Below are 22,960 nucleotides of genomic sequence, written 5' to 3'. Positions count from 1 at the left end.
TGTAGATATTTCCATCTTATTACAGATGGCGGTGTAGGTATGTCCATGTTCATACAGATGGCGGTGTAGATATTTCCATGTTCATACAGATGGCGGTTTAGATATTTCAAAGTTTATAGAGATAGCGCTGTAGTTATTTCCATATTTATAGAGAAATCTGTAGATATTTCCATGTATATGCAGATAGCTGTGTAGATATTTCCACGTTCATGCAGATAGCGGTGTAGATGTTTCCATGTTCATCCAGATGCCGGTGTAGATATATCCATGTTCATACAGATGGCGGTGAAGATATTTCCATGTTCATACAGATGTCGGTGTAGATATTTCCATGTTCATACAAATGGCGGTTTAGATATTTCCATGTTCATAGAGATGGCGGTGTAGATATTTCCATGTTTATACAGATAGCAATGTAGTTATTTCCATGTTTATAGAGATAGCAGTGTAGATATTTCCATTGATATACAGATAGCTGTGTAGATATTTTCATGTTCATACACATAGCGGTGTAGATATTTCCATGTTCATACAGATAGCGGTGTAGATATTTCCATGTTCTTACAGATGGCGATGTAGATATTTCTACGTTCATGGAGATGGCAGTGTAGATATTTCCATGTTTATGCAGATAGCGGTACAGATATTTCCATGTTTATACAGATGGTGGTGTAGATATTTCCATGTTTATAGAGATGGCGGTCTAGATATTTCCATGTTTATAGAGATAGTGGTGTAGTTATTTCCAAGTTTATAGAGACAGCGTTGTAGATTTTTCCATGTTTATAGAGATAGCTGTGAAGATATTTCCATGTTTATACAGATAGCGGTGTAGATATTTCCATGTTTATACAGATAGCGGTGAAGATATTTCCATGTTTATAGAGATAGCGGTGTAGATAATTTCAATTTTATACACATAGCAGTGTAGATATTTCCAAGTTCATACAGGTAGCGGTGTAGATATTTCCACATTTATAGAGATGGCGGTGTAGATATTTCCATGTTCATACAGATGGCGGTGTAGATATTTCCGTGTTTATAGAGATGGCGGTGTAGATATTTTCATGTTTACACTGATGGCGGTGTAGATATTTCCATGTTTACACAGATACCGGTGTAGACATTTCCATCTTTACACAGATAGCAGTGTGGATATATCCTTGTTTATGCAGATAGCGGTGTAGATATTTCCATGTTCATACAGATAGCGGTGCGGATATTTCCATGTTTATACAGATAGTGTTGCAGATATTTCCATGTTTATACAGATAGCGGTGTAGATATTTCCATCTTAATACAGACGGCGGTGTAGATATGTCCATATTCGTACAGATGGCGGTGCACATATTTCCATGTTCATACAGTTAGCGGTGTAGATATTTCCATGTTCATACAGAGGGCGGTGTAGATATTTACATGTTCTTACAGATGGCGGTGTAGGTATTTCCATGTTCGTATGGATGGCAGTGTAGATATTTCCATGTTCATACAGGTGGCGGTGTAGATATTTCCATATTTATACAGATAGCAGTGTAGTTATTTCCATGTTTATAGAGATAGCAGTGTAGATATTTCCATTGTTATATAGATAGCTGTGTAGATATTTGCATGTTCATACAGATTGCGGTGTAGATATTTCCATGTTCATACAGATAGCAGTGTAGATATTTCCATGTTCATACAGATAGCGGTGTAGATATTTCCATGTTCATACAGATGGCCGTGTAGATATTTCCATGTTCATACAGATAGCGTTGTAGATATTTCCATGTTCATACAGTCAGCGGTGTACGTATTTCCATGTTCATACAGATGGCATTGTAGATATTTACATGTTCATACAGATTGCGGTGTAGATATTTCCATGTTCGTACAGATGGCTGTGTAGATATTTCCATGTTCATAGAGATGGCGGTGTAGATATTTCTATGTTTTTGCAGATAGCGGTGTAGGTATTTCCGTGTTTGTAGACAGAGCGGTGTAGTTATTTCCACATTTATACAGATAACGGTGCAGATATTTCCATGTTTATATGGATAGCGGTGTAGATATTTCCTTGTATATACAGATAGCGGTGTAGATACTTCCATGTTTATGCAGATTGCATTGTAGATATTTCCATGTTTATAGAGATGGCGGTGTAGATATTTCCGTGTTGATACAGATAGCGGTGTAGATATTTCCATGTTTATAGTGATAGCGGTGTAGATATTTCCATGTTTATACTGATAGCGGTGTAGATATTTCCATGTTCATACAGATAGTAGTGTAGATATTTTCACGTTCATACAGATGGCGGTGTAGATATTTCCATGTTCCTAGATATGGCGGTGTAGATATTTCCATGTTCATACAGACGGCGGTGTAGATATTTCCATGTTCATACGGATGGCGGTGTAGATATTTCCACGTTTATAGAGATGGTGGTGTAGATATTTCCATCTTTATAAAGATAGCTGTGTAGATATTTCCATGTTTATACAGATGGCGGTGTTGATATTTCAACCTTTATAGAGATAGCGGTGTAGATATTTCCATGTTCCTTCAGATGGCGGTTTAGTTATTTCCATGTTTATAGAGATGGCGGTATAGATATTTCCATGTTTATACAGATGGCGGTGTAGATATTTCCATTTTTATAGAGATGGCGGTGTAGATATTTCCATGTTTGTACAGGTAGCGGTGAAGGCATTTCCATATTTATACAGGTAGCGGTGCAGATATGTGAATTCATTAAACCTCTTCTTCTTTATAAATTACCCAGTCTTGGGTATGTCTTTATCAGCAGCATGAAAATTGACGTATACACTCACTGTCCATGAATGATTCTCTGTTAGCCCATTTGCATCGTTATAAAGAAATACCTGAGGCTGGGTGGTTTATAAAGAAATGAGGTTTATTTGGCTCCTTGTTCTGAAGGCTGTACGTGTAGCATAGTACTGGCACCTGCTTCCAGGGAGGGCCTCAGGAACCTTCCAAGCATGGTGGAAGGTGAAGGGAAACCAGCATATCACATGGTGAGAGAGGAAGGAAGAGAGACAGGGAGGAGGTGTCAGTCTCTTTTAAACAACCAGATATCGCATGAACTCACAGGGTAAGAACTCATTCATTACCAAGAGGACAGCACCAAGCCATTCAGGATTCATCTGTCTCCAACATTGAGGATCACATTTTAACGTGAGATTTGAAGGGGACAAACATCCAAACTATGTCAGATACCAAAGCTGACAATGCTTAGGATCTTTAGCTGTTCCAGGTCCTGGGAAAAGGGAGAGAGTTAGCTTCCCTCCTTTATGCTGTGCTACTGCATATTATATTAGTAATTATTGTTCTCTAAAGGTTCTCAAAAGCAAATAAACAAATGCAAGGCAAAACATATGATATACAAGGCAAAACATACGAAATGCAAGGCAAATGCATTAAAAACTTTTGAGTGTTAATGTATAGATTTTATTTTATCTTTTTAATTTCTTTTGCTTAACCAAATAGATTATGTAGTTTTGATTAACTGGCCATGAAATAGCTCTGCCTACATAGAATTTCCCATGAATAATTATTTGTGGAGACTTTTGTGTGTGACCCAAATCCTCCCTCAAAACTGAAGTTTGCCCAGCTATTGGGAGTGTTGGCAATTCATGCCTCTCAGCTGATTCTCTCTAGAATTTATTCTCAGGAGATCTAATTAATAACTTGTCAAGCTGATGTCCATCCTTGGGGACAACTCGTATCTGAAGAATGGCCAGTGAAAGGTATTAAAACTCCATACTCCTGCCTCAATTTAGGGCAACTCTGAAGGGTCACCCCAGCTTCTCAGCTCCCCCTTGAGATTAGCTGAGGTATTTGTTGCGACTGCCTCACATCTCAACTCCCTTTATCCAATTCAGCTTTTTTGCCACAGTTGTTGGTTCCTAGGATTTTACCCAGTTAAATGTTCTCTACACAAATCTCTATCTCAAATCTGCTTTACAGGGAATGTGGCCTCAGACAGGTTTTCATTAGGTTCTGGACATAACTCTCATTAGTCATTGATATGATTCGGCTGTGTCTCTGCCCGAATCTCACCTTGATTGTAATTATCCCCGCATGTCAAGGATGGAGTCAGGTGGAGATAATTGAATCATAGGGGCGGGTTCCCCCTACTGTTCTCCTGGTAGCGAATAAGTCTCACGAGATCTGATGGTTTTCAAATGGGAGTTTCCCTACAGAAGCTTTCTTCTCTGCTACCATTTAAGATGTGCCTTTGCTTCTTTTTTGCCTTCTGCCGTGACTGTGAGGCCTCCCCAGCCATGTGGAATTGTGAGTTCATTAAACCTCTTTCCTTTATAAATTACCCGGTCTTGGGTAGGACTTTATTAGCAGCATGAGAACACACTAGTACAGTCTGTTCTATAAGCCCAAGTCGGATCACAGAGTCCCGCTTTCTGTTTCTTTTTTTTTCTAGCCCATATTTCTACTAAAACTTGACTCATAAAGACTCAAAACAAAATAATTAAGCATGGCTAATATTTATTTAATATTTTATACGTGTCAGGTACTGTATTTTGTAACTTATCTTTTAATAATCTTTCCAAATCTCTAAAAGGAGAATTCTGCTTTTTTATAGAGAAAATAAGGATGGCTCTGAAAATGTTAGTAGTAGGGGAAGCAGGGTGAGGGACATAGGGGGCACTTTGTGTTATTTGTGCATTTTACCATCAGTCTAAAATCAGGTCAAAATAAAAAAAAATGAGAAGTAGAAGCAGGTTGTTAAGATTTTCAGTGTGACTCTAGAATTTTTTTGTTTGTTGTTTGTTTTGGAGTGTAGTGGTAAGATCTCTGCTCACTGCAACCTCCACTTCCCAGGCTCAAGCAATTCTCCTGCCTCAGTCTCCCAAGTAGCTGGGATTATAGGTGCCTGCCACCACACCCAGCTAATTTTTGTATTTTTTTTTTTTAGTAGAGATGGGGTTTCAGCATGTTGGCCAGGCCAGTCTCCAACTCCTGACTTCAAGTCATCCGCCCGCCTCAGCCTCCCAAAGTGCTGGGATTATAGGCATGAGCCACCACTCCTGGCCCAAAGTTCATATTTTAACTACTAACCTAAATTATTTTAAAAACAAAAGTCTCCTTGGACTCAAACCAGGTCAGAGTGACATGATCATGTGCCTGTTTTGTGCAGGGTGAAGTGAGATTATTATCTAGGAATTAGCTGAAATGTCTTGTTGTGGGCATAATTATTTCATATAAATTCTAAGCTTCATATTAGCACTTAGATTATAATTATCTAAAGAATAGAGAACAATTTCATATAATTTTCAGTGTATCAGGTGAATCAACAGTATACATACAAGCATGCAGATGAATTTCAGTGAATATAGTGGTGACAATGCTCAACAGAATAAGTGTCCCCCATCCCAACCCTGCATCTTGCTCTTTCACTGTCCTAAAGATAGAACAAAATGGTTCAGGCATCCAGCTTGTCCCCTCCACACTTCACACTTTTACTTAATAGCAGCTTATCTTTAACACTTTGTCATCTTTAAGATGTTGCTAATTCTTTCTGGTAGATCCCAGGACTGAGGATGAGGAAGAATGATTTTATTTAAATAAGGTTGCTTAATTAAAAAACAATTTTTTTAGTTTTAAAATATTTTCATTATTTTATAAAATGTTTGTGGGTACAAAGGAGGTTTATATATTTGTGGGGTACATGAGATGTTTTAATACAGGCATGCAGTGTGAAATAATCACATCATGAGGAATGGGCTTTCCATCCCCTCAAGCATTTATCCTCTGAGTTAAAAACTATTCAATTGGCTGGGCACGGTGGCTCACGCCTGTAGTCCCAGCTCTTTGGGAGGCCGAGGTGAGTGGATCGCCTGAGGTCAGGAGTTTGAGACCAGCCTGGCCAACATGATGAAACCCCATCTCTACTAAAAATACAAAAATTAGCCAGGTGTGGTGGCGAGTGCCTGTCATCCCAGCTACTCGGGAGGCTGAGACAGGAGAATCATTTGAACCTGGGAGGTGGAGGTTACAGTGAGCCGAGATCATGCCATTGTACTCCAGCCTGAGTGACAAGAGTGAAACTCCATGTCAAAAACAAACAAAAATCAATTACATTCTTTAAGTTATTAAAATTAAACATTGTAAATGATATTTTTTCCCAAAGCTTTTTCAAAGAAAAAAAAAGTAGAAACAAAGACACTTTCTACTGATTTCCAACATGGTGACTGTATTTCTAGCATGTGTTAAGGTGAAAAATTGATTTTATGTTTAATACAAAACATAGCATAATGTAATGAAAAGCAAGATTGTAATGATGAAGGAAAATAACATTAGTGCTAATTTTTTTCAATTTCAAGCATTGGATTAAAATGAATTAGGTTATATTCCAACATGTTTATATTGAATTTCTTTTTTCTCCAATTGGTTTCTTTTTATTAATGGGGGAGTGTTGCATTTGTATAAGGTTTCCCTATTATATTCAATTGTTTTGAGATGCTTTTAATATGAAGTTTTTATGTTTTCTTTTTGATGTATACATGTTATGCTTTTATGCTGAATTTGATAATTGGTGCTGTATATGCAAAGCAAATGTAATTTCCCAGCTTTTATTTTTTAAAGCCCTGGGAAGCAACATAATGAAGTAGAAATAGTATCAAGACAGGAGTTAGAATACCTGGATTCTAAAATTTAAATTAAATTAGGATCTAGTGACATTATAGGTGTTCCTTGATCTTCTGATGACCTGGTTCCTCAAAAGAAAAATAAAATAATCTATAAATTGTTTCTAATTCTAAAACTCTATCAATCCTATTTTTAAAATTATAATTAGTTGAACTCTATAAGGTCACAAAAATCCCTAAGAAACTAAAATAAAATTTTATCATATCTTAAAAATACTCTGATCTTTTTTTATATGCTGACATGAATTCTAATTATTTTTGAGCCCCTAAAAAACATTTAAGATCACAGTTTATGTTTTATTATTGACTTTCAGATAATTAACATTTTACTGATAGATATGAACAAATCTACTCTAACAGAAATAGTCATTAGTTTATTTCTCTCTTTTCAGTATCAATAAAAAGTATCGATTTACCAATAACAATGAATTAATTGCCTGAAATAAATGAAACGTAAGCAGCAAAAGTGAACCTTTTAGTATAACTCTTCTTGTAAACATTGACTTAGTTCAAAGGGAGCTTATCTTTAAAAAAAAAAGCGCTAATTCATGTCTATTGGTATAGATATAATCTTTTGTTCCTTGAAAATAGATCCTACTATACTCCAGACACTATGCCACTTGGTGCAGATATTAACACAAATAGCAGGTGATCATTGTCGTCATGGAGTTTATTTTAAAGAGAACAAAGTGAGACAAAGGCACACAAGCAAAGAACTACAATACAAAGGGGATGGCATCTGACTCAGCATGGAGGTGTCACGGAAGGTGTTGTTTTGCTTAGGTTTTGAAGTGTGGGTAGGAGATGGCCCATGTTGAGAGTGGGAACTGGGAATTAAAAAGATGAGGAGGTCTCTGCAAATCTACATGGATGGGAAGTAGCATGCTGATGTGGAAAACAACTAAAAAGTTCCAGAATGCATGGTTTATAAAGCGTGAGTCAGAGAGGGCTAGACCAGTAGCCAGATCAAGGATATCTCAGATGTTATAGTCATGAATTAGTGCATTGACCTGCAGGCCATGGGAGTCACTGAAGGTTTCAGTCAGGTAAGTGAGCTGATCAGAACAGTCCTTTAGATAGGCCGCTCTTTTGGCTGTAAGGGGGACACGTTTGAAGTAGGGCTATAGCTAAAAATATACAGACACTTCCTCTTTTCTACAGCCCTGCTGGCATCTGTTGTATTTTGACTTTTTAATAATAGCCATTCCAACCGGTATGAAATGGTATCTCATTGTGTTTTGATTTGCAATTTTCTGATGATTAGTGATTCTAACCTTTTTTTTTTGTATTTGTTGGCCATTTGTATGTGCTCTCTTGAGATGAGTTTGTTCATGTCCTTTGCCCATTTTTTAATTGGGTTATTTTTTTCTAATTGATTTAAGTTCCCTGTAGATTCTGGATACTAAAAAACAAACAAAAACCAGAAGTAAATAAATTCTCAGGACACACACACCCACACCCACACCCACAGAGAGAGAGAGAGAGAGAGAGAGCGCCTAGGTAAGAGGCCACCAACCACCAGGGTCTAAACTGGGAACACTTTCTAGTACAGAATGAATGGAAAGGATTCATGAAATATCTAGAAAGTAACGTTAATGAGATTTACATGTATGGAGTGAATGAGGAGAAACAGGGATCATTCAGGATTCTGGTAGGGATAACAGGGGGAGCCATTAGTTGAAATTTTGAAGTGGGAGAAGGAGAGGCAGTTTTAGGGAGAAAGATGAGTTGTTTTTTAGGTATTTCAAACCCTTGAAGCTTCTATGGGACATCGAAGTGGAAATAACAGTCTGTGGGTTGGGACAATAAAGAAAGAAATTGGTTGAAGACTAGGGGAAGAGTATAGAGCAAAGAAATATTTAAGATAATAAACATAGAGAGATAGCTGAAAATGTGGGACTGGATTACAAAGGAAGAGTGATTTAGTTATGAAGCCCAAGGGCTGACAGGAATGGGTGACTACTCGAGGAGTTCATATGCATCTGTTATTGTATGAATAAAAAAATTTATCTGTTCCTTCCTAAAGATATCTTCAACCTGTTTTTGGATACATATGGGCACTGCTTTTCATTCTCTTAGCCCCATTTCTTATTTTAGCCTCTGCTGTAGCAATCAGTTCTGCACAGGCTTTGACCCAGGCTTTGACTAGTTGGTGCAGGTGTGATATGACACTTACCTGGAATGGCCCACAGTTTGTGGCTGCTCTCACTTAAGCAGGTGGGATGCTCATGTAGGTGTAACCTAGAAGCTTGGTAGAGTTTATGCCCATGGGGCAACCTGTGACCACTCAAAAATAAAGCCCTTTCCTCCTCCCAGATTGAGGAGTCTTGCATTATGTAATAAAACTCCTTAGAAGGCCTATTAGGTTCCAATACAGCATTAGGCAACTTGATAAGGTATCCCATCATCAGCCTTCCTTTCTTCCCTCATTCCTCTGCCTCTCACTCTTTCTTCCTAAGTTAACTTCTTAGATAAAATGCCAACTTTCTATATTTTGTTTCACATCAGGGACAATAATTGTATATCCCATTTCAAAAGCACATAAAAAGGTTACTGTATAGAAAATTTGTCTTTAATAGATTAAGGTGTAATTTTCCAAATACTTTAAAATTTTATTTCAGATACGTTTTTCATTTTTATAAGCTTCATCTAAAAGCAGAGTTCACCTAAGAATATACCTAAGAGCATATTACATAAAATATATTTTATATTTCAGTAGTTTAGCTAGGATTCTTTCAAAATTGAGAGGATCTACAAATATTTCTAACACATTAGTTTTCAGTCTTAAGGCTGAGTCAAGAACAAAGCTCCTAAACTTTGCATTGGTGATTGAGAACATTTTAAAATTGTTATTTAATTCATTAATTTATTTTTAAAAAATTTTCACATTGTAATCATATAGATTTATAGGATACAATTTGATGTTTCAATGAATATGTATGTTGTCTAATGATCCAATAAGGATAGTTAGTGTATTAATTACCTCATGCATTTATCATTTCTTTTTCATAAGAAATTTCAAAATCCTTTCTTCTAGATACTTTGTAATATACAATACTTTACTTTTAACTATAGTCACCCTGCTTTGCAAAGAACACTTCAACTTATTCTTCCTATATAATTGTGATTTCATAACTGTTAACCAATCTATCTCCATTTTGCCCTCCCCACTTCTTCCTCACTGTTTGGTAACCACTATTCTACTCTACTTCTCTATTAACATTTTTTTTTTAAGATTCCACATATGAGAGAGATCATGCGGTATTTGCTTTCTGTGTCTGGCTTATTTCACCTAACATTGTATCCTACAGGGTCATCCATGTTGTTGCAACTGGCAGAATTTCATTCTTTTTTTATTGCTGAATAGTATTTCATTGTGTATGTGTCCATATATATATATATTATATATAATAATATGTATAATTATAATTACACATAAAATTATATATAATTATAATTAATTTTATGTATAATTATAATTACACATAAAATTATATATAATTATAATTAAAATTATATATAATTATATATATAATAAAAATATATATTATATGTAATATATAATATACATAACGTATATTATATATAATATACATAACGTATATTATATATATTATACATAATATATATTATATATATTACACATGATATATATTATGTATAATATACATGATATATATTATGTATAATATACATGATATATATTATGTATAATATACATGATATATATTATTCATAATATACATGATATATATTATATATAATATACATCATATATATTATGTATAATATACATAATATATATTATATATATATAATTCACTTCTTTGTTTTTAGACACATAGGTTGATTCCATATCTGATTATTAGAAATAGTGCTACAGTAAACATAAGAGTGCAGATATTTTTCAAACACAATGATTTCATTTCCTATGGATATATACCCAGTAGTGGGATTGCTGGGTTATGTGATCGAATAATTGTTTTTTTTTTTTTTTTTTTATTTTTTAGCGAACTTCCATAAAGTTTTGCTTAATGGTTGTACTAGTTTACAACTCCATCAACAGTGTGTAAGTGTTCCCTTTTCTCCACTTCCTTGCCAACTCTTGTTATCTTTTACCTTTTTGGTAATAGCCATTCTAATGGGTGAACTGGTATCTCATTGTGGTTTTGATTTGCATTTCCCTGATGGTTAGTGATGTTGAACATGATTTTATTATATATTCGTCTTGACCATTTCTATATTTTCTCTTGTGGCATGTCTTTTAGTTTATTTTGTCCTTTTTTTTTTTTTTTTTGAGAAGGAGTCTTGCTCTGTTGCCCAAGCTGGAGTACAGTGGTGCAATCGGGGCTCACGGCAACCTCCATCTCCCTGGTTCAAGCAATTCCCCTGCCTCAGCCTGCTGAGTAGCTGGGGTTACAGGCACATGCCATCATGTTTGGCTAAATTTTTGTATTTTTAGTAGAGAAATGATTTCACCATATTGGTCAGGCTGGTCTCAAACTCCTGACCTCAGGCAATCCACCTGCCTCAGCCTCCCAGTTTTGCCCGTCTTTAAATAAGTTTTTTATGTTTTTGCTGTTGAGTTGTTTAAGTTTCTTATATAATCTGGGCATTAACTCCTTAGCAGATGTATAGTTTGCAAATATTGTATCCCATTCTGTAAGTTGTTTTTTCACTCTGTTAAGTTTCCTTTGCTGTGCAAAAGCATTTTAGTTTGATGAAACCCCATTTATCTATTTTTGCTTTTGTTGCCTGTGCTTTTGACGTCTCATTTAAAAAATCCTTGTACAACCCAAAGTTATAGAGAATTTCCCACATGTTATCTTCTAGTAGTTTTTCATAGTTTTCAATCTTACCTTTAGGTCTTTAATCGCATTTGAGTTGATTTTGTATAAGGTAAAAGATAGGGGTCTAATTTCATTATCCCACATATAAATATCCAATCTTCTCAGTACCATTTAATGAAGACACTGTCTTTACCCCTGTGTGTGCTCTTGACTCCTTTTTTGAAAATCAGTTGACTTTAGGTATGAGAATTTATTTCTGAGCTGTATATTCTCTTCCATTGGTCTATGTGTTTGCTTTATGGCAGTGCCATGCTGTTTTGCTTACTATGGCTTTGTAGTATATTTTGAAGTCAGGTAGTGTGGTGCCTCCAGCTTTGTTATTTTTGCACAGGATTGCTCTGGTTATTTGGGGTCTTTTCTGGTTTCATACAAATTTTAGGGTATTTTTTTCTATTTCTGTGAAGAATTTCATTGTTATTTTGATAGGCATTGCATTGAATCTGTAGGATATTTTGTTAGTATGGTCATTTCAATAGTATCAATTCTTCCATTCCATGAGTATATAGTGTCCATTTTTTGTGTATCGTAAATTTTTCCATCAGTGTGTTATAGTTTTCATTGAAGAGATCTTTCACGACCTTGATTAAATTTATCTGCAGATTTCTTGGTAGCTATTGTAAATGGAATTCCTTTCTTGATGACTTTTTCAGATAGTTCACTATTAGTGTATAGAAACACCACTGAATTTTCTGTGTTGATTTTGTATACTACAACTTTACTGAATTTATTTATTATTTCTAGTAGTTTTTGGTCAAGTCTTTAGGGTTCTCACTCTATATAAGTATATATAGAAAGAACCCTAAAGAGAGAGAGATCATATATATCTATATGATCATATATATAGATGTATACATATGTATGTGAGATCACATTTTCTACAAACAGAAACAATCTGACTTCCTTCTTTCCAGTTTGGATCCCTCTTATTTATTTCTTTTGTCTAATTGCTCTGGCTCTGACCTCCAGTACTATGCTAAATAGAAGTGGTAGAAGTTGACATCCTTGTCTTCCTCCATATCATAGAGGAAAAGCATTTAACTATTCACCATAAATAAGATGTTAGCTGTGGGTTTGTCACATATGGCCTTTACTGCGTTGAGGTACACTCCTATACCTACTTTCTTGACAGTTTTTATCATAAAGGAATGTTGACTTTTGTCAAGTGTTCTTTTTGCATCTGTTGAAATGATCACATGGTTTTTGTTTTTCTTTCTATTGTGGTGGTGTATCATATTTACTGATTTGTGCATGTTAAGCCATCCTTTCATCCCTGGGATGAATCCCACTTGATTATAGTGAATACTCTTTTTAGTGTGCTGTCGAAGTCAGTTCACTTGTATCTTGTTGAGAATTTTTGTATCTATGTTCTTCAGGAATATTGGCCTGTTATTTTCATTTTGTGCGTGTCTTTGTCTGGTTTTAGAATCAGGATATTGCGAGCCTCATAAGATGAGTATGGAAGTATTCCTTCCTCATTACTTTTGTGGAAAAGTTTGTGGAGAATTGGTAGTTATTCTTTAACTGTTTGGTAGAATTCAGCAGTGAAGACATCAGGTCCTGGGTGTTGGTTGTTGTTGTTGTTGTTTTGATGGAAGATGTTTTATTATTGATTCAATTTCCAAACTCATTATTGATGTGTTCAGATGTTATATTTCCTCACAATTTAATCTGGGTAGTTGTATGTGTGCAGAAATTTATTCATTTTATTCTACATTATCAAATTTGTTGGCATATAGTTATGAGTAATGTCTTACAATCCCTTATATTTCTGTGGTGTATCAGTTGTAATGTCTCCTTTTTCATCTTTTATTTATTTGAATTTTCTCTCCTTTTGTCTTAGTTTAGCTAAAGGTTTGTCAGTTTTACCTTTACACTTTGTCTTATTTATCTTTTGAAATATTTTTTAGTGTCTGTTTCCTTTATATCTGCTGTGAGCTTTATTATTTCCTTCCTTCTACCAATTTTGGGTTTAGTTTGTTTTTGATGTTCTAGTTACTTGAAGTGTATAATTTTGCTTTGTGATTTGAAAATCTTTCTTCATTTTTGGTGTAGGCTTTTATTGCTATAAATTTCCCTCTTAGAACTGCTTTTGCTACGTTCCATAGGTTTGGGTATGTTGGATTTTCATTCTTACTTATCTCAGTGACTTTTGAAATTTTCCTATTAATGTCTTAATGAGACCTATTGATTTCTTGGGTGCATGCTATTTAATTTCCATGTTTTTATAAAATTTCCAAGGGCTTTCCTGTTGTTGATTTCTAGCTTTATATCACTGTAATCAGAAAAGATACTTCATATGATATCTGTCTTCTTAAGTTTGTTAAGACTTATTATGTGTCATAATGTATGATTGGTCCTAGAGAATGTTTGGTGTACAGTTGAGAATAATTTGTATTCTGCAGCTTCTGGATGATGTATTAGTCTGTTTTCATACTGCTGATAAAGACATACCCGAGACTGGGTAATTTACAGAGAAAAAGAGGTTTAGTGGACTCATAGTTCCACGTGGCTGGGGAGGTCTCCCAATCATGATGGAAGGCGAAAGGCACATCTTACATGGTAGCAAACAAAATAGAATTGAGAACCAAGTGAAAGGGTTCCCCCTTATAAAACCATCAGATCTTGTTAGACGTATTCACTACCACAAGAACAGTATGGGGGAAACCGCCCCCATGATTCAATTATCTCCCACTGGTTCCCTCCCACAACATGTATGAATTATGGGAGCTATAATCAAGATGAGATTTCGGTGGGGATATACAGCCAAACCATATCAGGTGAGATCTTCTTTACCTGCTAGGTCCATTTGGTCTATGGTATAGTTTGAGTCTGTCATTTTTTGGTTGATTTTCTCTTCATATAATCTGTCCATTTTTAAAGTGGAGTGTTGAAATTTCCTACTAATATTGTATTGCAGTCTATCTCTACCTTTAAATCTAATATTTGCTTTACATATCTGGTTGTTCTGGTGTTGGGTACATATATAGTTACACCTAAGTAACATATATGTTACGTCCTCTTATTGAATTGGACCTTTTATCATTTCATTATACAGTGACATTCTTTTTTTATATAGTTTTTTTTATTTAAAGCCTTCTAAAATATGACATGACTGTGGCTACTCCTGCTTGCTTTTCATTTGTTTGCATAAAATATATTTTTCCATCTCTTCACTTTCAGTCTATTTGTCTTTAATAGTGAGGTAAGTATCATGTAGGCAGCACATAGGTGGGTTTTGCTATCTGAATCCATTCATCCACTTTATATCTTTTAAGTAGAGTTTAATCCACTTCTATTCAAGTTTATTATTGATAAATTAGGACTTCCTTCTACCATTTCATTCCTTGTTTTTTAGATTACTTGTTCACTTCTTCCTTTCTTATTGTTCATCTCTCTAGTTTGGTGGTTTTCTGTGGTGCTAAGCTTTGTTTCTTTTCCCTTTTTTGGTGTGTGTGTGTGTATCTGCTGTAATTTCTTTCTTTCTGGTAAGTGAAACTAACATACAGAGTCCTGTATTTGTAACAGACTATTTTACACTGATAACAACTTAACTTCTGTCACATAAAAATACTCTTGACTTCTCCCCCTCACACACACAATTTATACTTTTGGTACCTTACATTGCATCTTTATGAATGGTAGACTCAATGGAACATAGGATCTATGTCACAACTAAATCAATTATTTAATGGCAGCATTAAAGCAGCCCAAAGAATGTGAAAAACTGGTGTGGGTGTATTTAACTTTTTAAAAACTATGTTTCATAATGTTTTCATTAAAAAGTCTTTATCAGTTTGCTAATGCCTAATTTTTACAACCAGCCACCATAGATTTTACAGGATAAATATATTATTTCAGTGGTAATTGAAGCAGAATTTTTGTTGCTCTTCTTACCCTTAGAGATTGTGTATTATCCTCAGACGTAATTCTTTGATTTTTTTTCTTTTCATGTTGTTACACATAGTTACCAACAATCAACGTGAGAATAACCTTTGAATATTTTCAAGCATTAAGATTTGTTTATACAGCTGCACAATTAGACAACCAACACTCTTGGGTCTTTACCTCTCAGCATACACCTGATTATTAACTTAAAGGTATGATGGGAAAAGTATCAATTTTTCTTGGTCACCTAGATTTAGAAATATGTAATAACTATCAGCTTGGGTCTGCTTCTTCAGAAGCCTAGGAAGTGGAGTGATGGTTCTCTGAAGAGGCTGGAAACAAAGTATGTGTTTCCAGAAGGCTTAATAGAATATGTTGAGACATAGGCCATTAACACAAAAGTGAAAGAAATGCAAAAAATGTATGAAAGTAAGGATTTGAGAAGGGAAATTTTATTTTTAAGTCTAAGATTCCTATGAATTATATGAAAGTAAATGTCCTATCCCTAAAATTAGCCAAAGGAAGCACTTCACTTATCAATGTGATATGACTTTTCATACTCTTATCTAAATATATCCTAAACTAAGATCCAGTTTTCTAAGAAAAGACCTTTTACTCATGCTTTAAAGCATGTTAGATGATTCCTACCACATCACATCATGTTGTTTACATGTATGATTTAAACTGCATTTATTCTTCAACTCACTGGTTCCTTAGGCCTCTTATCTTTCCTTGCACGCTTAGATAATTTTATGTAAAATTGATTTTTAGAAGTTTAGTTGCTGGGCGTAATGGCTGTCACCTGTAAACCCAGTACTTTGGGAATTCAAGGCAGGTGGATTTCTTGAGTCTTGGAGTTTGAGGCCTGCCTGGGAAAGATGACAAACCCCATTTGTACAAAAATAAAAATATTAGCTGGATATGGTGGCACATGCCTGTGGTCCCAGCTACCCCAAGTCTGAGGTGGGTGGATGGCTTGAGTCCGAGAGGCAGAGGTGTGAGCCAAGATCATGCCCTGCTCTTCACCCTGGGCAACGAAGCCAGACACTGTTTCAAAAAAAAAAAATCTAGTGAGAATAGATTTCTATTTCTATGTGATTCAAAATTAGGAGAACTTCAAGGCTAATGAATATTAAAAAATGGCCATTGCTACTTGCATGTTCTATGAAGCCAGCATACACAGCAACGTGCTACCTAAAAACCAAGCTATTTAATATATAGCTTAGATTTCAGATTTGATTGTCTTTGAGGTTTCATTATTGCAGAGATCAATTGCCAGACCAAATATAGACTAATTATGCACTTGGTCTTTTTTCATATGAAACATCCCAGCCTTGGGTATAAATTAAGAGCAAATACGGATGTCCATACCGATAGCGGTGTAGATATTTCAATGTTTATACAGTTAGCGGTGTAGATATTTCCATGTCTATACAGATAGCGGTGTGGACATTTCCATGTTTATACAGATAGTGGTGTAGATATTTCCATGTTTATAGAGATAGCGGTATAGATATTTCCATGTTTATACACATAGCGGTGCAGATATTTCCATGTATATACAGATAGCGGTGTAGATATTTCCATGTTTATACAGATGGCAGTGTAGATATTTCCATGTTTATAGAGATGGCGGTGTAGCTTTCCATGTTCCTACAGATGGCGGTGTAGCTATTTCCATGTTCATACAGATGGCGGTGAAGATATTTGCATGTTCATACAGATGTATGTGTACATATTTCCATGATCGTACAGATGGTGGTGTAGATATTTCCATGTTCATACAGATTTCGCGGTAGATATTTCCAAGTTCATACAGATGGCCGTGTAGATATTTCCATGTTCATACAGATGGCGGTGTAGATATTTCCATGTTTATAGAGATTGCGGTGAAGGTATTTCCATGTTTATACAGATGGCGGTGTAGGTATTCCCATTTTTATTCAGATGGCGGTGTAAATATTTCCATTTTATACAGATAGCGGTGTAGATATTTCCATGTTCATGCAGATTGTGGTGAAGATATTTCCATCTTTATAGAGATAGCGGTGTAGATATTTCCATGTTCATACAGATTTCGCGGTAGATATTTGCAAGTTCATACAGATGGCGCTGTAGATATTTCCATGTTCATACAGATGGCGGTGTAGATATTTGATGTTTATAGAGATTGCGGTGAAGATATTTCCATGTTTATACAGATGGCGGTGTAGGTATTCCCATTTTTATTCAGATGGCGGTGTAAATATTTCCATTTTATACAGATAGCGGTGTAGATATTTCCATGTTCATAAATATTGCGGTGAAGATATTTCCATCTTTATAGAGATAGCGGTGTCGATATTTCCATGTTCATACAGATAGCGGTTTAGATATTTCCATGTTTATAGAGATGGCGGTGTAGATATTTCCAAGTTCATACAGATGGCGGAGTAAATATTTCCATGTTTATAGAGATGGTGGTGTATATATTTCCATGTTTATACAGATGGCGGTGCAGATATTTCCATGTTTATAGAGATAACGGTGTAGATATTTCCATGTTTATGAACATAGCGGTGTAAATATTTCCATGTTTATAGAGACAGCGGTGTAGACATTTCCATGTTAATAGAGATAGCATTCTAGATATTTCCATGTTTCTACAGATAGCGGTGTAGATATTTCAATGTTCATACAGATAGTAGTGTAGATATCTCCATGTTTATAGAGATAGCGGTGTAGACACTTCCCTGTTTTACAGATAGCAGTGTTGATATTTCCATGTTTATACAGATAGCTGTGAAGATATTTCCACGTTTATAAAGATAGCGGTGTAGATATTTCCATGTTCCTACAGACAGCGGTTTAGATATTTTCAGGTTTATACAGATAGCGGTGTAGATATTTCCATGTTTTTACAGATAGTCTTGTAGATATTTCCATGTTTATACAGATGGCGGTGTAGATATTTCCATGTTTATACAGATGGCGGTGTACGTATTTCCATGTTTATGGAGATGGCGGACTAGATATTTTCATGTTTATGGAGATAGCGGTGTAGTTATTCCCATGTTTAGAGAGATAGCGGAGTTGATATTTCCATGTTCATTCAGATAGCGCTGTAGATATTTACATGTTCATACAGATAGCGGTGTAGATATTTCCATGTTCATACAGATAGCGTTGTAGATACTTCCATGTTCATTCAGATGGCGGAGTAGTTATTTCCATGTTTATAGAGATAGCGTTGTAGACGCCTCCATGTTTATACAGATGGCGCTGTAGATATTTTCATGTTCATGCTGATAGCGGTGTAGGTGTTTCCATGTTTATAGAGATGGCGGTGTAGATATTTTCTTGTTTATACAGATAGCGGTGAAGATATTTCCATGTTCATAGAGATCGCGGTGTAGATATTTTCATGTTTATACAGATAGCAGTATAGGTATTTCCATGTTCATACAGATGGCGGTGTAGATATTTCCATGTTCATACAGATGGTGGTGCAGATATTTCCATGTTTATAGAGATGGCAGTGTAGATATTTCCATGTTCATACAGATAGCGGTGTAGTTATTTCCATGTTCATACAGATGGCCGTGAAAATATTTCCATGTTTATACAGATGGCGGAGTAGATATTTCCATGTTTATACAGATGGCGGTGTAGATATTTCCATGTTTATAGAGATGGCGTTGTAGATATTTCCATGTTTATACGAATGGCCATGTAGATATTTCCATGTTCATACAGATGGCGGTGTAGATATTTCCATGTTTACACAGATGGCAGTGAAGATATTTCCATGTATACACAGATAGCATTGTAGATATTTCTATGTTTATAGAGATAGCGGTGTAGATTTTTCCATGTTTATACAGAAGGCGGTGTACATATTTCCATCTTTATAGAGATGGAGTTGTAGATATTTCCATGTTCATAGAGAGGGCGGTATAGATATTTCCGTGTTTATAAAGATGGCGGTGTAGATATTTCCGTTTTTAGAGAGATGGCGGTTTAGATATTTTCATGTTTGTAGAGATAGCCGTGAAGATACTTCCATGTTAATACAGATGGCGCTGTAGATATTTTCATGTTCATACAGATAGCGGTGTAGATATTTCCATGTTTACAGAGATGGCAGTGAAGATATTTCCTTGTTTATACAGATAGCGGTGTAGATATTTCCATGTTAACAGAGGAAGCGGTGTAGATATTTCTATGATTATGCAGATAGCGGTGTAGATATTTAAATGTTTATACAGATAGCGGTATAGATATTTCCATGTCCATACTGATTGCAGTGTAGATATTTATTTCCATCTTTATACAGATGGTGGTGTAGATATTTCCATGTTGATACCCATAGCGTTTCAGATATTTCCAAGTTTATAGAGATAGCGGTGAAGATATTTCCATGTTCATACAGATGGCGGTGTAGATATATCCATGTTCATACAGTTAGCGGTGTAGATATTTCCACGTTTATAAAGATGGCGGTGTAGATACTTCCATGTTTATACAGATGGCAGTGTAGATATTTCCATGTTTATAGAGATGGCGGTGTAGATATTTCATGTTTATACTGATGGCGGTGTAGATATTTCCATGTTTATAGAGATGGCGGTGTAGATATTTCCATGTTTACACAGATAGCGGTGTAGATATTTCGATGTTTACACAGATAGCGCTGGAGGCATTTCCATGTTTACACAGATAGCGTTGTAGTTATTCGCAGGTTTATAGAGATAGTGGAGTACTTATTTACATGTTTATACAGATAGCGGTGAAGAGATTTCCATGTTGACACAGATAGCGGTGTGGATATTTACCTGTTTATACAGATAACGGTGTAGATATTTCCATGTTTATACTGATAGCGGTGCAGATATTTCCATGTTTATACAGATAGCGGTGTAGATATTTCCATGTTTATACAGATAGCAGTGTAGATATTTCCATGTTTATACAGATAGCGGTGTAGATATTTCCATGTTTATAGAGATAGCGGTGTAGATATTTACATGTTTATAGAGATAGCAGTGTAGATATTTCCAAGTTCATGCAGATAGCGATGTAGATATTTCCACGTTTATACAGATGGCGGTGTAGATATTTCCATGTTCATACAGATGGCGGTGTAGATATTTCCATGTTCATACAAATGGCGGTGTAGATATTTCCATGTTCATAGAGATGGCGGTGTAGATATTTCCATGTTTATACAAATGGCGGTGTAGATATTTCCATGTTCATAGAGATGGCGGTGTAGATATTTCCATATTTATACAGATAGCAGTGTAGTAATTTCCATGTTTATAGAGATAGCAGTGTAGATATTTCCATTGATATACAGATAGCTGTGTAGATATTTGCATGTTCATACAGATAGCGGTGTAGATATTTCCATGTTCATGCAGATAGCGGTGTAGATATTTCCATCTTCATACAGAGAGCGGTGTAGATATTTCCATGTTCATACAGATAGCGGTGTAGGTATTTCCATGTTCATACCAATAGCGGTGTAGATATTTCCATGTTCATACAGTAAGCGGTGTAGATATTTCCTTGTTCATACAGATGGCAGTGTAAATATTTACATGTTCATAGAGATGGCGGTGTAGATATTTCCATGTTCGTATGGATGGCAGTGTAGTTATTTCCTTGTTCATACAGGTGGCGTTGTAGATATTTCCATGTTCATACAGTTAGCGGTGTAGATATTTCCATGTTCATAGAGATGGCGGTGTAGATATTTACCTGTTCATACAGATGGCGGTGTAGATATTTCCATGTTCGTACAGATGGCCGTGTAGATATTTCCATGTTCATAGAGATGGCGGTGTCGATATTTCCATGTTAATGCAGATAGCGGTATAGATATTTCCATGTTTATACAGATGGTGGTTTAGATATTTCCATGTTTATAGAGATGGCGGTCTAGATATTTCCATGTTTATTGAGATAGTGGTGTAGTTATTTCCAAGTTTATAGAGACAGCGTTGTAGATATTTCCATGTTTATACAGATAGCGGTGAAGATATTTCCATGTTTATACAGATAGCGGTGTAGATATTTTCATGTTTATAGAGATAACGGTGTAGATATTTCCATGTTTATACAGATAGTGGTGTAATTTCAATTTTATACAGATAGCAGTGTAGATATTTCCAAGCTCATACAGATAGCGGTGTAGATATTTCCACGTTTATAGAGACGGCGGTGTAGATATTTCCATCTTCATACAGACGGCGGTGTAGATATTTCCATGTTTATAGAGATTGCGTTGTAGTTATTTCCATGTTTACACAGAAGGCGGTGCAGATATTTCCATGTTTACACAGATCGCGGAGTAGACATTTCCATGTTTAGGCAGATAGCGGTTTGGATATTTCCATGTTTATGCAGATAGCGGTGTAGATATTTCCATGTTTATACAGATAGCGGTGTGGATATTTCCATGTTTATACAGATAGTTGGGCAGATATTTCCATGTTTATACAGACAGCGGTGTAGATATTTCCATCTTAATACAGATGGCGGTGCAGATATGTCCATGTTCGTACAGATGGCGGTGTAGATATTTCCATGTTCATACGGATGGCGGTGTAGATATTTTGAAGTTTATAGAGATAGCGCTGTAGTTATTTCCATATTTATAGAGAAATCTGTGTAGCTATTTCCATGTATACGCAGATAGCTGTGTAGATATTTCCATGTTCATGCAGATAGCGGTGTAGATATTTCCATGTTCATCCAGATGCCGGTGTAGATATATCCATGCTCATACAGATGGCGGTGAAGATATTTCCATGTTAATACAAATGGCGGTGTAGATATTTCCATGTTCATAGAGATGGCGGTGCAGATATTTCCATGTTTATACAGATAGCAGTATAGTTATTTCCATGTTTATAGAGATAGCAGTGTAGATATTTCCATTGAAATACAGATGGCTGTGTAGATATTTGCATGTTCATACAGATAGCGGTGTAGATATTTCCATGTTCGTACAGATAGCGGTGTAGATATTTCCATGTTCATACAGATAGCGGTGTAGATATTTCCATGTTCATACAGATAACGGTGTAGATATTTCCATGTTCATACAGATAACGGTGTAGATATTTCCATGTTCATACTGATGGCGGTGGAGATATTTCCATGTTTATAGAGATGGCGGTGTGGATATTTTCATGTTTACACAGATGGCGGTGTAGATATTTCCATGTTTACAGAGATAGCGGTGTAGACATTTCCATGTTTACACAGATAGCGGTGTGGATAATTCCATGTTTATGCAGATAGCGGTGTAGATATTTCCATGTTTATACAGATAGCGGTGCGGATATTTCCATGTTTATACAGATAGTTGGGCAGATATTTCCATGTTTATACAGATAGCGGTGTAGATATTTCCATCTTAATACAGATGGCGGTGTAGATATTTCCATGTTCATACAGATGGCGGTGTAGATATTTCCATGTTCATAGAGATGGCGGTGTAGTTATTTCCATGTTTATACAGATAGCAGTGTAGTTATTTCCATGTTTATAGACATAGCGGTGTAG

The sequence above is a fragment of the Gorilla gorilla genome, chromosome 10 (assembly GCF_029281585.2).
Source record: "Gorilla gorilla gorilla isolate KB3781 chromosome 10, NHGRI_mGorGor1-v2.1_pri, whole genome shotgun sequence".
Taxonomy (NCBI): Eukaryota; Metazoa; Chordata; class Mammalia; order Primates; family Hominidae; genus Gorilla; species Gorilla gorilla.
This window is presented reverse-complemented; position numbering follows the sequence as displayed.